At 36.4% G+C, this 17,500-nt stretch overlaps 1 long non-coding RNA gene across 1 annotated transcript in view; it reads left to right on the top strand.

The window, feature by feature from the left end:
• The first annotated feature begins 1,715 nt into the window (after nucleotides 1-1,715).
• Nucleotides 1,716-17,500, top strand: part of LOC144978884 (uncharacterized) — a 29,485-nt gene continuing 13,700 nt past the window's right edge. The window contains exons 1-3 of the long non-coding RNA XR_013646621.1: nucleotides 1,716-1,882; nucleotides 5,891-6,392; nucleotides 9,212-9,268. This is a non-coding gene — a long non-coding RNA (uncharacterized LOC144978884). The remainder of the gene's footprint in view (nucleotides 1,883-5,890; nucleotides 6,393-9,211; nucleotides 9,269-17,500) is intronic.

The following is a 17,500-nucleotide window of genomic DNA, read 5'->3' as shown; positions in this document are numbered from 1 at the left end:
CATTTAAATCGATCTAAAGGATGAATGTTGGGGTCAAATTTTTAAACACTAGTTTTTCCTTATTATTATTATTATTTATTATTATTATTATTATTATTATTATTATTATTATTATTATTATTATTATATATTATTATTATTATTATTATTATTATTATTATTATTATTATTATCTATTATTATTATTATTATTATTATTATTATTATTATTATTATTATTATTATTTTTATTATTATTATTATTATTATTATTATTATTATTATTTATTTATTATTATTATTATTATTATTATTATTATTATTATTATTATTATTATATTATTATTATATATTATTATTATTATTATTATTATTATTATTATTATTATTATTATTATTATTATTATTATTATTATTATTATTATTATTATTATTGTACATATTGGTGGTATTACGGTTGTTGTATTTTTTTTTTTTTTTGTGATTATCACTGATATCAGTTTATTTTTTGGCTCCATTTCCCATTTTCTTTCCACTTTCATGTATGTTGTCATCAAATTGTGTGATTTATTGGCGAAAGCCTAAGATTGAATAAACAAAACAACAACAAAACTCATATTCTCCCATCGTATTCAGGTGTAAAATGAGTACCTGGCCGTTAACAGCGTGGTCTCTGTCAAAAAAAAAATAAATAAATGAAATATCGCCTTACAGGCGTAATGTCTTGTCCTTCATGTTACGCGTTGCTGTTGGCTAAGGACCCCTTGTAAAGTTCTTTGAGCACGTTTGGTTGATATTGCGCTATATAAAGCTTTTTTTTTTAATTCTCAGGAATAATGTATAAGAAATAAACAATAAAGTTTTAAAATGACTGCAGTCCTTGAGTTCTTTCTAATCTACCTAATATTTATAACAAATCGTGAGGCTATGTGGTCAAATGGGTATACCATTCACATTCGGAAGGTCCTGGGTTCGAGTCCCGCTTTGTGCGGAGCATAGTTGAGTCCTTGGAAAAGGCTATTTACTCACATTCTCTCACCATACTCAAGTAAAAATTGAGTACCTGCCAAATCTTCGATAAGACAAAAAATGCGATGTGTTGGTTAAAACAATTAGAGATATATGGATTTCAACATTTTCAACATATTTTCTTGAAAAATTGAGTATCTGCTTGAATTTCAATTAATGAATATTTTTATAAATGGTGACATTTCAGATTTGCATCAGTTACAGTCTCGGGCCCATAGGCTTCTACACTTTTCCGGTTTTATTTTCTAGCATCCGATATATATATACACACGAGAGAGAGAGAGAGAGAGAGAGAGAGAGAGAGAGAGAGGGAGAGAGAGAGAGAGAGAGAGAGAGGAGGGAAAGAGAGATGGATAGATAGATAGATAGATAGAAGAGAGAGAGAGAGAGAGAGAAAGAGAGAGATGGATATAGAGATATAGATAGATAGAGAAGAGAGAGGAGAGAGAGAAGAGAGAGAGAAGAAGAGAGAGATGGATAGAGAGAGAGAGAGAGAGAGAGAGAAGAGAGAGAAGAGAGGAGAAGAGAGAGATGATAGAACAGAAGCGTTGCACAGCAGAATGATATGCAGAAGATAGTTGATGCAAGGGAGAGAATGTGATAAAATCGTGAATCAGAATCGAGACACAAAAGGCATCACCTCCTCACAACTCCGCACCAAGTATTATAAGTAGAAGAGGAATGCGATGTGTGTGTGTGTGTGTGTGTGTGTGTGTGTGTGTGTGTGTGTGTGTGTGTGTGTGTGTGTGATAAATTCGTCTCGAGATCCATCATTCTATCAGACCGCGAGCGGGTCCCGCATCCTGACGAGAGTTATTGTAAAATCTGCCGTCTGCGCACACCGGGGACATGGGCTGACGGCCGACTGACCATTGTAGGCTACCTACAAGTATAACATTATAGTCGGGACAAAACCCGCGTTTCTTTTCTTGTGTTGAATTTCAATTTGCCACGGATAATAATAAAAATATCTTCCATTTTCTTCGATAAGATAATGATAATACGCTTAACGTCTGCCCAGCTTTTCCAAAGCCAATTCGTCCGAATGTGTATTGATTATTTCTTCAGCAAATTATGGTTTAGATGTTAAAACTTTAAGTAGAGTTTAATGAAATTCTAATTGGTGTCCTCTACTGTTGCGCCTGTCAATACTTTCGTCCTGGTATTGATGTTGTGCGTTTAGGTAATATAGTCACGACATCCGCCAGTCAAATTAAACCTATCAACACAAAACTGTGTGCAAGCTACACAACAGGAGATGAAGTGAGTAGGAAAGTGCCAGAAGACAATAGAGAATAAACATTTTTCGCAGCGGTGATGGGGGGATAGCTCATACGGTAGAGTCACGCTCTCGCCGGCCAGGCGGAGTTGTCGTACCAATAAGGTCGCGGGTTCAAACCCCCATCACCGCCGCGAAATATTTTTATTCCCTATTGTCTTCTGGCACTTTCCTACTCACTTCATTTCTTGTTGTTACCGAAATAAGTGCCTGCTCCACTCACTTTTCTGAATTGATAGTTTATAGTCGGAGGGATAGAATTTAACGCGGCTATGTGGTCTAGTGTTATGACACTCGCTTTTGGATCGGAAGGTCCTGGGTTCGAGCCTTGCTCGGCGCATAGTTGAGTCCTTGGAAAAGACTCTTTACTCACATTCTCTCACAGTACTCATGTGTAAAATGAGTACATGGCAGTCTACAGCGTTGTCTCTGTCGGAAAAATAAAAATGTAATATCGCCTAACAGGCGGCATGTTTCGTTCTACACCTGTTGCTGTTGAGCAATGACCCTTTAAAAAGCGTTTTGAGCAAGTTTAGTGGATATTACTCAAGAACTATTAATTCATTAAAATGGCTGTCTAATAACAATTACAAATAATCGAGTGACGTCAATGTCATTCCTTCTATAGATTTATGTTTTCAATATCTATATCAGTCCGACATAATACCGCCAGGGAATGATGGGTTACATATTAATACCGACGCAAACGCCATAACGGTGTGTGTGCCGGTTACAAAATCGTACACATTGGAAATTGTGAGTGTCAGTCGTAGAGACAGTTTTACACTAGAGTGCTTGTTGTGGAGAAATTATAATAAAGGATTTACCCTCTCTCTATAGATAGAACGAAGATGACGTCACTCATGTCTTTGCTATTGTTTTTTTTTTTTTGCCATCCACGTTTATGAGTAGTTCTCACTAAATTGTATGAACCGGACTATTCATGGTTATACATAGTTTTGTGTGTTGGTCCGTTAAACTTCCGGATGGCAATGTTGTGAACTTCTTAGCCAAGCGCATACTATCTATACCAACTATAGATAGAATGCGCTTGGCCAAAGAGTTCACAACATTGCCATCCGGAAGTATAACGGACCAACACACAAACTCTGTGTAACCATGAACTTTTATAGTCTGGTTAATACAGTTTAGTGAGAACAACTCACAAACTCGGATGGCAAAAACCATAACAAAGGCATGAGTTACGTCATCTGCATACTATCTATAGGAAAATCGCCACATTCGTAACGATACAACCAACATTTTTATTATTCAAATTTCTTTTGTACATCATAAAGTTTAAAGAAAATGAACAGTGTGTTGTAGAGTATGTATTGCTAAAGAAATTATTCATCTCAAGAATTTTACTGCTATCTATTGTGTTTGAGTGATAAAAATTAAATATGTTTTTGTGCTAAATGGGTGTGAAGTTTTGGGGAACATCCTGAAAATGGCTGGTATGGAGAGGGTTAAAAACAAACAATTTTTTTAATTCTATATCGGGACTGTTGTGAATATTTTGGTTAAGAAAGGTTCATAGATGAAATCTTACATTATGACTTACCCAACGTGTACATATATGCAGGTCTGACAGCCAATCCGAATTATGGGCCTAGTTTGACATTGTTGTAATGGACAATATTTTACGTCATTTTTGTTCTAGATTTCCATTACAACAATTAGCCCATAAGGAATTGGGTTATCAGACCTGCAATAAGTGAACGTCGGACTCAGTGTATTTCCTGGGTGTTTTGTCCGAGTAGAATTGGCGTGGAGAAGTGGTTTAACGTTACAAGAATTTGACATCCGAAATTATTCTTCTTCTTCTTCTTCTTCTTCTTCTTTTTATTATATTATTATGTATTATTGTTATTATTTATCATTATTATTATATTATTATTATTATTATATTATTATTATTATTATTATTATTATTATTATTATTATATATTATTATATATTATTATTATATTATTATTTATTATTACTATTTTATTATTATTATTATTATTATTATTATTATTATTATTATTATATTATTATTATATATATATATTACTATATTACTACTACTACTACTACTACTACACTACACTACTACTACTACTACTACTACTACTACTACTACTACATACTACTACTATACTACTACTACTACTACTACTACTACTACTATACTACTACTACTACTACTACTACTACTAACTACTACTACTACTACTACATACTACTACTATACTACTACTACTACTACTACTACTACTACTACTACTACTACTAACTACACACTACTACTACTACTACTACTACTACATACTACCACTACTACTGCTACTACTACCACTACTACTACTACTACTACTACTACTACTACTACTACTACTACTACTACTACTACTACTACTACTACTACTACTACTACTACTACTACCTTTTGTAGTATTAAAAACCACAGTTATTCCCTTGAACACAATATTTGAATTTAACCATCTTTATTATTATTATTATATTATTATTATTATATTATTATTATATTATTATTATTATTATTATTATTATTATTATTTATTATTATTATTATTATTATTATTATTATTATATATTATATTATTATTATTATTATTATTATTATTATTATTATTATTATTATTATTATTATTATTATTATTATATTATTATTATTATTATTATTATTATATTATTATTATATACTACTACTTATACTACTACTACTACTACTACTACTACTACTACTACTACTACTACTACTACTACTACTACTACTAACTACTACCTACTACTACTACTACTACTACTACTACTACTACTAACTACTAACTACTACTACTACTACTACTACTACTACTACTACTACAAACTACTACTACTACTACTACTACTACTAACTACTACTACTACTACTACTACTACTACTACTACTACTACTACCTACTACTACTACTACTACTACTACACACTACTACTACTACTACTACTACTACTACTACTACTACTACTACTACTACTACTACTACTACTACTACTACTACTACTACTACTACTACTACTACTACTACTACTACTACTACTTCTACTACCACTACTACTACACTACTACTACTACTACTACTACTACTACTACTACTACTACTACTACTACTACTACTACTACTACTACCTTTTGTAGTATTAAAAACCACAGTTATTCCCTTGAACACAATATTTGAATTTAACCAGTCTTTATGACTTTTGATGATAAAGTCAATGTTCAGTACAGGGGAACCCCTACATAACGCCGTCTTGAAAGCCTTGAGATTTTATATTGCGCAATATCCACTGAACATGCTCAAAGCGCTTTAGAAGGGGTCCCTAACCAACAGCAACACTCAACATATAAAACAACGAAATATGACTCCTGTTGGGCGATATTATCATTTTCCCCCCGACTGAGACAGCGCTGTTAACGGTCTGGTACTCATTTTACACCTGAGTACGGTGAAAGAAAGTCATAGATCACAGTTGATATTTTTTATACATTCACTAAAGTAATATAACTGTTTGTTTGTTTTGTTTTTTTTTTCTTTTTTTTTTTTCTTTTTAAAGAAAAAGCTTTTTATACTCGTGTGCGTGATAAGCACGGGCCTTCTTCTTTAAAGTCAATTATGAGTGGAACAAAAACATCTTAAATGAATACGGAACATCATTCTACAAACGGCTTAATATATTATTATATTTTTTATCGGGGATTTAAAGTGTGTGATTGTTGTGTGTAACTGGATCATCATTGATTGGTTGTTATCAAGTCTGCATTCAGTGTGCTCGGATGTGTAATGTGTAAGCTGCTCTGTGTAACATCTATCTCTCTATCTATTCTTGTTGAAGGAAGGAATGATTTTGTTATGGAAAGTGTAGGAGGATAAACTATTCAGTTCCTGAGAAAACAATTAGTTCCTGCAACAACAACATTATAAAAAGAGATAAAAGAAAGAAAGAACGAAAGTAAAAAGGAAGATACGAAAAATCGATAAAAAAAAAAACCAATGACAAGGAAAGGATACCATTCATGTGACAATCATATTAAACTCAATTATGTTGTGGAAAGCAGGTAAGAATTAATTATTGGTGGTTTGGAGAGGCCTTCCGAAAGCTCCTACATCCCCAGTATTCTTGTTCTAGTAGGGGGTTTGGGAGGGGGGGCACTTTTTTATAATGTTCTAATAGGGGGTTTGGGAAAGAGAGAGAGAGAGAGGGGGGGGGGGAGACTTAAAAAAAAAAGTTTCCCCCCTCCCAAACCCCCTACTAGAATATTATAAAAAAAAGAAGAAACTGGGGTTGTAGGAGCTTTCGGAAGGCCTCCCGTGGTTTGTTGTTGAACTGCATACTCGAGAAAAACAGGTATTTAAAAATTTGGCCAGAAAACCCGTTCTTCAAATATCGATCGATTTAAATGACTCTCATCCTGGTAAAAACTCTCAAACCTGGGACTTCGAGAAGTTCTGGATTAAGATTGCTCGGATTATTTTCCTGGTCCTGGCTGGGATCGTTAGCTGGGAGGGAGACAGTCAATTGCATATCATCTTTTTTTTTTTGGTTGTATTTTTGAGATGCTATTTTTTCTTTGTAAATCTTCTCTCTGTTATGCACTATTAAAATGATTAGTTTTGAATGTATTGTACTTTGAAAGATTTTGAATGAACCATCATGGCGGAATTCTTTTGCTTGCGCCCTGCCTTGTTGTAATAAATAATATTGTGAAATTGAATGTAAGCTTGAATTTAATAAACGAAAACAGATAATCTGGACGTTTCGGGTTACCCCTGTATCAACAAAACAGGATGAATGAAACACTACTGAAGAATGAGAGAATATTATTATCTCATTTCTTCTGTAGTGTTTCATTCATCCTTTTTTGTTGATAAAGGAGTAACCCGAAACGTCCATATTATCTGTTTTCGGTTATTAAATCGAAGCTTACATTCAATTTCACATTTTTATTTAATTTATGTCTTGGAGATTAGAGCAGCAACATTTACATGACGCCTTGTTGGGGCTTTTACGTGACGTCAAAGTAGTCTTATTGAAGGATTGCACGCGGAAACGTCTGTTCTCGATTTCAACTTGTCGCTTTTATCTTTAAAAAAAAAACCCCAAAAACTAGAACTTTTATATTGCGTAATATCCACTAAATGTGCTCAAAGCGCTTAACAAAGGGTCTCGGATCAACAGCAGCAACACGTAACATGTAGAACAAGACACGACGCCTGTCAGGTGATATTACATTTTTTTTACGACCGAGACAACGCTGTTGACGCCCAGGTACTCATTTTACACCTGAGTACGGTGAGAGAATGTGAGTAAAGAGTCTTTTCCAAGGACTCAACTATGCGCCCAGCGAGGCTCGAACCCAGGACCTTCCGATCCGAAAGCGAGTGTCATACCACTAGACCACATGGCCATTATCCATTATCTTCCTTTTCTTTGGTACTTTTAATTTCAGATCTAACCCCCCCCCCCCCCCCCCATATTATCACCTTCCTTCCCCCTGGCGCTGAAATGGCCTAATACGCCATGTGGTCGTGCTATGACACTCGCTTTTGGATCGGACGGTCCTGGGTTCGAGCTTCGCTCGGGGCATGATTGAGTCCTTGGAAAAGACTCTTTACTTTTATCATAGTGCCGAAAGCGGTGTAAAACCTCTAAAAAACAAACAAACAAAAAAGAAACTTCGTTCTCGTTTGATACACAATAGGATTCAATAGTCGTAACGTCACTTCCTTCCTAATGACGCATGGTAACTTAGCAACACTGGCTCTAAACTATCGGAACAATGGCGGACGCCCGTATTAAATATTTCTCCGGCGAGCATAAAGCGTATCCAGAGGAAAAAAAAGCAACATAAATTTGATCATGTTTTGACTTTTACACATTCTGATCACAAGACATATGAAAATTCTTGCCAGCTTGAAAAATAAAAAGTAATGAGTTTCTTTGTTTAGAACCAAGATGGCCGCCGTTGCCATCGGCGTGACATCAGACTACTGAATCCACCAATTGACACGGTAGACACAAAATATAAAGAAAACGTGAACATATTTTCAGGTCTGATAACCAGACACACTTATTATGGCCTTGTTTTAACATTGTAGTAACGGAGAAGTGTTTTTGCGTTGGTTTGAGAGTATTTCCTTTACACATATGAGGCCATAAGAATTTGGGTTACCAGACCTCCAAATAAGTACACGTTGTTCTCCAGCCCCAAATTGAAGGATGTGTTTAGTCATGGCACGAGAACGTGTATCCCTGTCGTTGCCTTCCCTAACCTACATCAAATCGGTTGTAAAAATCGTTGTCATATCGATTTGTTTCCAAGAAGCTTTTGTCTTGGTTTGTCGATTTAGTGATTGATTTCATATCGATTTCCATTCTTATCGATTCAGACATCATCAAGTTTTAAGATGAAGTAATCGATTCTCACAGATTAATTATTAAGAAAGGTTAGATTTTCAGGTCGTTGAGATAAGATCGAGATTTACAATTCTTGTTTTTACTCTTGATCTTGTTCTTGTTCTTGTGCTTGTTCATTTCCTTGTTCTTGTTGTTCTTCAGGTTAGTTTACATGTTTTGTTCATGTCCTTGTTCATGTTCTTGATCTTGTTCTTGTTCATTTTCTTGTTCTTGTTGTTCTACAGATTATTTTACATACTTGTTCATGTAATTGTTCTTGTTCGTGTTCTTTTTCTTGCCCCTGCTCTTGTTCTTGTTCATTTCTGTTTCTGGTGAGCAGAGATGTCACTTTGCGTGTCTTTTATTTCCCATGTCTGTTTTCCCTTTCCATGTTGCTCTCTCTCTCTCTCTCTCTCTCTCTCTCTCTCTCTCTCTCTCTCTCTCTCTCTCTATTTATCTATCTATCTATCTATCACACAGTCCTGACGATGGCTGAAAAGGTCTGAGACATCTATGTAGACTGACTCCAACATTGTGGTAAATATTAAAATATATATATATTAATCATCTATCTATCTATCATCTATCTATCTATCTATCTATCTATCTATCTATCTATCTATCTATCTATCTATCTATCTATCTATCTATCTATCTATCTATTATCTATCTATCTATCTATCTATCTATCTATCTATCTATCTATCTATCTATCTATCTATCTATTCTATCTATCTATCTATCTATCTATCTATCTATCTATCATATCTATCTATCTATCTATCTATCTATCTATCTATCTATCTATCTATCTATCTCTCTCTGTATATATGTGTGTGTGTGTATGTATGTGTGTGTTTGTGTGTGTTCTGTATTGGCATTGCTTGTTTTCTATTTCCCTGGTACTGGCAGGAAGCCCAACTAATAGAGAAGCCGTCAAATGCGTGGTCCCTTTTCAGATGTCCCCCCCCCCTCTGTAAATCACCCCTCTGTTAAAATGAACTTCTGCAATTTCATAATATGAAATTAAGAAATTAAGGAGCTCGCACCGGTATAAAGTACAGATCTGAACAAGTGTGTATGAAAGGTGCCAGACATAGCAAGAAAGAAAAATACAAGAAAAATAAAAACCATCCCAAAAATCAGTCGACCTCAACTGGGGATCGAACCTCAGACCTTCTGATTACCGGTCTGACGTGCTACCATTACACATTTATTCCGTTCTTTATCTTGAAATTTTATAATTTACTTGGTTTACGTGGTTTTGTTGGGAGGGAAACAGTCGAATGTATAGTTAAGAATGTTGGGAGATGATATTTTTTGTCTTGTAAATCATCTCTCTGTTATGCACTGTATTATGTTTTCTTTTTATTTTATATGATTTATAAACATTTGAGTGTATTCCTCTTAGTTGGGACCTGTTCTTGTGTCTGGATGAGACTTTTAGATGATTTCAAACGAAGTACTTTGACAGTGTGCTCTTGGAATCTACATCTGTTCCCTATTTGAAGCAATTCTCCTTTGTCTTACCTTTTCTTGAATGCTTTAAGGGGGGACCTGTAGTCAAAAATCCAATTTTGATTGTAATGCTAATATTGCTATTCCCTTGTTATTTTCAGGTGGTAGGAGGTAGAATTTGATGATTAACACCAAAAAAAAAAAGCCAAACAAATTTCTAGAACTATTTACTATCTCATTTAATTCCTTTGTATTGGTGCTGATATGACCTTAATGTGTTGCAAGCACTGTAAAACCCTTAAAAACAAAACATTACTTGGGAATTCGTCAATCATTTTAAAGATGAGTAAACGTAGTACATATAGATAGTATGCGCTTAGCTAAGGATTTCACAACATTGCCATCCGGAAGTATAACGGACCAACACACAAAACTATGTGTAACCTTAAACGTTTATAGTCTGGTTAATAGAGTTTAGTGAGAATTACTCCCAAATGCGGATGGCAAAAAAAAAAACAATAACAAAGGCCTGAATGACGTCATCTACTTTCTATCTATAGAACGAAGTTGACGTCACTCAGGTCTTTGTTATTATTTTTTTTTTTTGCCATCCATGTTTCTGAGTAATTCTCACTAAACTCTATTAACCATAAACTATAAACTTTCAAGATTACACACCTTTTTTTTTGTTTTGCGTTTGTCTGTTATATTTCCGGATGGCAATGTTGTGAGTATCTTAGCCAAGCGCCCAGCATCTTTAATTTTACTGTTTTTTTACCCGACCGGTCACTGCACCGATCGTTTTCACTCTCTGGCGACTTTTATTGAAGTCTTTCGGTGTCAACCCCTCAGCCATCCACTCGATGGTTCCCCCTTGGGATCAACTTGGGTCCCGTTTATGGGGATCACATCTCCCTACGTATTCCAGAAAAAAACCCATATTTTAAAATTTGGCCAGAAAACTCGTCCTTCAAATATCCATCGATTTAAATGACCCTCATCTTGGCATATAAGCTCTCAAACCTGGGGCTGACAGCCCCAGGTTTGAGAGTTTTTTTTTGCCAAGATGAGGGTCATTTAAATCGATGGATATTTGAAGGACGAGTTTTCTGGCCAAATTTTAAAATATGGGTTTTTTCCAGAGTACGGCATTCCTCAGGGTGTCTGTAAAAAAAAAAAAAAAAAAAAGAAAAAAAGAAGATAAATAAAAGCTCTATTGTGTGTTTGTGAGTGTGAGTATCGGAGTGAGTGCTATGCTGTGCTTGTGTGTGTGTATGTATGTGTGTGTGTGTGTATGTGTGTGTGTGAGAGGCTGTGACGAGTATTGGTATGGGGCAGAATCGATAGTGGAACTAATCCTAGTGATGGAATGTGTGAGTATGTGTGTGTGTGTGTGTGTGTGTGAGTGTGTGTGTGGGTGGGTGGGTGTGGGTATGTCTTAGGGATGGAGGTGTGGGGGTGGAGATTGGGGGGGGGGGGGGCGATGACTGTTTGTGTACACTTGTGTGCTTGCAATGCAAACGCACGTGTATTTGTGAGATAGATTTTTTCTGGGAAATGAGATATATTAGAACTTTGACGAGAGAGAGAGAGAGAGAGAGAGAGAGAGAGAGAGAGAGAGGGAGAGAGAGGGAGAGAGAGAGAAGAAAGAGAGAGAAGAGAGAGAGAAGAGAGAGAGAGAGGGAGAGAGAGAAAGAGATAGATAGAGAGAGGTAGAGAGAGAGAGGTAGAGGGATAGAGAGGGAGGGAGAGAGAGAGAGAGAAGAGAGAGAGAGAGGGAGAGAGAGAGAGAGAGGGAGAGAGAGATAGAGAGAGAGAGGGAGAGAGAGACAGAGAGAGAGAGAGAGAATAATAATAATAATAATAGTAATAATAATAATGATGATTATGATGATGATGATGATAATGATGACGATGATGATGATAATGATGATGATAATGATGATGATGATGATGATGATGATGATGGATGAATGATGATGATGATGATGATGATGAATGAATAATGATTGATGATGATGATGATGATGATGATGATGATGATGATGATGATGATGATGATGATGACGATGATGATGATGATAATGATAATGACGATGATGATGATGACGATGATGATGATGATGATGACGATGATGATGATGATGATGATGATGATGATGATGATGATGATGATGATGATGATGATGATGATGATGATGATGATGATAACATCCACCAACGTATCAGCACACAAACCTATGTGTAACCGTAACCGTTTATAGTCTGATTAATCGAATTTAGTGAACACTACTCATAAAATGTCTTTCTAAAAACAATAACAAAGACCTGAGTGACACAAAACTGTGTGTATCCATGAACGGTTATAGTCGAGTTAATACAGTTTAATGAGCATTAGTCATAAACGTGGATGGCAAAAAAAAACAATAACAAAGACCTGCGTGATGTCATCTTCGAACGATCTATAGATAGTGTGCGCTTGGCTAAGAAGCTCACAACATTGCCATCCGGAAGTATAACGGACCAACACACAAAACTATGTGTAATCTTGAACGTTTATAGTCTGAGATGCACATTCCTCCCACCAAATCCAAGCATCAGTAACACACTTTATAGTCACCTGGAACAACTACAAAAGACGTCTAACTTCTACGTCATGGCACAAGACCGAAGGGCTAGTGCTCAGGTGGTTGCTGGTTCGGATAAGTAACTAAGTAAGTAAGAACGTTTATAGTCTGGTTAGTACAGTTTAGTGAGAATTACTCATAAACGAAGACCTGAGTGACGTCAACTTCATTCTATCTATTCCCACCCCAAGCGCCTTTCCTCACGACTTTCTAACGACTGAATTCAGCTTAAACCTGCTTTCTCCGAAATTGAAGACAGCGTCCTTATCTAATTTCGGAGTAATTATTCCTGGAGATGGAATAGGATTCAACAGTCGTGACGTCACTTCCCTCGTATTTACGCATAGTAACTGGCTCAATGGCTGACGCCCTTATGAAATACTTATCCGACAAGCATAAAAGTGTAACCAGAGCGATAAGAAAAAAACCCATTATAAATCTGATCTTTTATACATTCTGATCACATGACACGTGAAACAGTTCTAGCCTGCATGAAGAATAAAAAAAATACCAGTTTTCCTTGTACAGAGCCATGCTACTGGTTGCTGGGCGGACGTGACATCAGACTATTGAATCTTACTTAGACACATAAATACCCTCCATAGTAAAACTTGTGTCGTTTGCGCTGTTTACCAGTCACTGCATTGTTTACAGTATGTCCGACTGTCCGAGAGGCGTGGTTATCTATGTGTCTATTCAGCTTAACTTTCTACATCCGAAATACTCTTCAACAGTCGTAACGTCACTTCCTTCCTAATGACGGATGGTAACTTAGCAACACTGGCTCTAAACTATCGGAACAATGGCGCCCGTATGAAATATTTCCCCGGCGAGCATAAAAGCGTATCCAGAGGGAAAAAAAACCCCCATAAATTTGATAATGTTTTGACTTTTACACATTCTGATCACAAGACATATGAAAAGTTCTTGTCAGCATGAAGAATAAAAGTAATGATTTTCTTTGTTTCGAACCAAGATGGCCGCCGTTCCCGGGCGGCGTGACATCAGACTACTGAATCCAATTGAAGACAGTATCCTAATTTAATTTGTGAGTAATTATTCTTGTAGATCGAATCGACTCGCCCGTTGTTTTGGTTCCGCCTTGCACGGTCTCTCAACTACTAGAATCGTGACAAGAAATTCGTTATCCGATCCCTTTCCTTTTGATTCGTCAGATAATTAAAAACACTCAGGTGTAAACTGAGTACCTTAACAGCGTTGTCTTTGTCCGAAAAATTGTAATAATATTATCGCCAAACAGGCGTCATGTCATGTCTCGTTCTACCATGTTAAGTGTTGCTGTTGGCCAGGGACCCCATGTAAATCGCTTTGAGCACGTTTAGTGAATATTGCGTTATATAAAATCTCATTAAAAAAATACAAATATAAACAATGGGGCAGAGAACTCGTGATGTCACGCCTCATACTCTTCCGGTTCCAAACTCATTGGAAGTGTGTATGTAACCAGTCCTTCAGAGGACTAATAATGAATAGGTTGCATATTGAATCATAAGGTGGAGTAAGAGAAAGCCAGTCTTCCAGAGGACTGAATACAAAGCTTACGTAATTGATCTTCTGGTTTCAGAATGATGGCATCTTATTGTTTTTGTTTTTAATGGTTTTACGGCGCTTGCAACGCATTAAGGTCATATCAGCGCCAGTAAAAAGGAAGAAAATGGGATAATAAAAAGTTCTAGAATTACAATTAAAGCACCCAAGAAAAAGTAAGACATAGGGGAATGGAACAAAAAGGGATCAGATGTAGATTCCAAGAGCACACCACCAATGTACTTAGTTTGAGATCGCCTAGATGTCTCATCCGGGCACAAAGAAGAATACACTCAAATGCTTACATTATACATTCAAAATAACAAATATAATTATACATAACAGAGAGATGATTTACAAGGAAAAAATATAATCTCCCAAAACAATAACTGTGCATTTGACCGAATCCCTTCCAGTTAGGAAAAAAAAAACCAAGTAATCTCATTCCAAGACAAAGACAGAAAGCATGTTGGAAAACATATATAAGGGGATAGAAGACACAGTATGTACCTCCCTGCCCACTATGGGATGTCAGGAACCCCACCCAGATGGCATTTTATTTTCTAGTCTAAATCAATTCTGGTCGTCAATAAAGATCATCCATCCTCGCTCTTTTACATCCCGTAATCCTAAGAATCTGCCTATACAACCTGTTACTAAAATAGTTATGTCACGGGGCGGTTTGGGTCTAATTATTAGGAAAATCCTTCGAAAAATTGATTTTGAGATTTTGGTGGAAATTGATATTTTATTGCCATAGAAATAATATAATTGAAGTCCACATTCTTCAAATAGACTATAAAGGCATGAAAAACACAGTCAAAAATGGCACAGATAGTAAGAAAAGTGTGAAAAACGGGAAGCTATTTTGCTATTTTCTCAAAATGTCATATTTCTAAGGGTATGGGAAACTGTGTCAAACGTTTCTCTGAATCTATTCAATGAAATTGTCTGAAAATTTCCAGTTATCACAGAGATAATGTATTGTGTCACCGTAGAGAGATTTTTTTGATAAGAAATGTGAATTTTGAATTATAATCCTAATTCTGAATTTTTAACATCAATTTTGTCATAACATTTTGATTTTCAACTTTGTAATGTTCTAATAAAAATTCCATAAGCTAAAGCCGTGAAATCTCTCAATGGTGACACACTATGGTACAATGTTGACAAGAGGGAAGAATATGGAGGTCATTCCTTCATTAGTTTTTGTGGAACGTTTGCCACAAGATTGTTATACTTTTTGATGTCAGACACCCAAATTAGGTCGCAAAATGGGTATCAACACAGATAATTAAAAATTTTCACCATAAATGTTTTCTTTTTTTAACCTATATTGATGATACAGAATGATTAAAACCGCCCAATATTGGTAATTAAATTTTTTTTTGAAAAGACCCAAACCGCCCCTTATGTATGATTCAATGTGGAAATCTATTCATTATTATTCCTCCGAAGGACTGATTTCATACACACTTCCAATGATTTTGGAACCGGAAGAGTAAAAAGGTATGACGTCACGACTTTTCTGCTCTATTGACTTTATCTGGTTCATTGGGACATGGTATCATATTGACACAGTGGTTTACCTATAACTGTATTTTACTTACTCGGAGAGGATAAGGTGAAAAATAGATGATCTATAATAACATTGAAATAAATAGATACATCTATAATATATCACGTTTTAGGGATTAACCATGCTCAATGCGCTTCACAAAGTTTCATTTATCCCCTTCCCCCAGCAGGTCGTAGGGAGCCGTAATTTCATTTCATACAGTACCAGTCGCATCTGTAGGCGTCCTTTTTGTATTAGCACTCTTACAATTTATTGTCATTGCTCGCTGTGTCATTGCCCGTAGTCAGATACTGAATCACACCTGAGTTGAGTGAGGTAATGTGGGTAAAGTACCTTTACCTAAGGACACAACGTCTGGAGAAGAATATTCCGACGCAATCACCGTCATCCATCTGGCCTCTGATCACGCTTAAAATTGCTTGACATTTGTGAGAAGACGCGATTCTCGCACCTCTGAGTCACCGACGAGCCACTGTTATCTCACAACGTTATGAAGATTGACATTTATTTTCGCAACGCCCGGAAATAATGGAGGCAATCATTCGGTGTGTTTTGCTCTGTGTCAAGATAGTAACAAGAAATGACGCGAGTAGGAAAATACCAGAAGACAACAGAGAACAAAAACTTCGCGGCGGCGATGGGGGCTCGAACCGTAGCCATCGTTATGTTATAGCCTGATACTGAAATCCAAAAGGACTGGCAGTTTGACGTCATTATTTGGTTTTTGCACCGCCTAGTGAGTTGTCGTTAGTAGAGCTCATGGAAACAAGTTATTTCATTGGTTGAACTATTGAAAACAACTCACGATTTGTTTTTTTTTGTGGCAAAAGACTGGCATTTTGAAGTCATTTTTTGGTCAGTATCAAGCCATAGCTTTACGAAGGCCACGCTCGAACCCGCGACCTTACTGGTACGACAACTCCGCCTGGCCGGGGAGACCAGAATTTGAAGCGACTTTTCTTTTTCTTTCTTTCTTTTTTTTTTTTTTTTTGGGGGGGGGGGGGTCTTGGATAGCTCTCATACGGTAGAGTCACAATCTCCCCGACCAGGCGGAGTTGTCGCAACAGAAGGTCGCGGGTTTTTATTCTCTGTTGCCCTCTGGCACTTCAGAGCCATTCGGCCCACGGAGTCGGAATTTATCCCGGTTTTTATAGCGTGAAACGGACAATAGCACTTGCTTGCTATCCTTTGGATAGGGCGCTAGTCTATCGCAAAGTACTTTCCGCCAAATCTAACAGACTCAGCTACCCATTCACTGTGGACATGGTAAAAGGGGTGGGGGGGGGGGGTCAGAAAACAATCTCGACGGCACCCAGGATCGATCTCGGTCCCTTTGTTTGTGAAGCCAGTGCTCTACCAACTGAGCTATCCGGATGATGACTCGTAACTTATTAAAAATCTCAAACCTTAGAAATGAACTTAATAACCTAGAAGTCTCAGGTTTGACACCCTTGACACGTAACGTGCCAGCTTAATCTATTTGTGTTTCGCCCTCTCCTTACCACCGACAGCAAATTCGTCACATTTGTTACCACTCAATATAGATAGTATGCACTT

This window comes from Berghia stephanieae, chromosome 8, assembly GCF_034508935.2.
Source record: "Berghia stephanieae isolate SIO BIC M18660-M18661 chromosome 8, UCSD_Bste_1.3, whole genome shotgun sequence".
Classification (NCBI taxonomy): Eukaryota; Metazoa; Mollusca; class Gastropoda; order Nudibranchia; family Aeolidiidae; genus Berghia; species Berghia stephanieae.
This window is presented reverse-complemented; position numbering and strand designations above follow the sequence as displayed.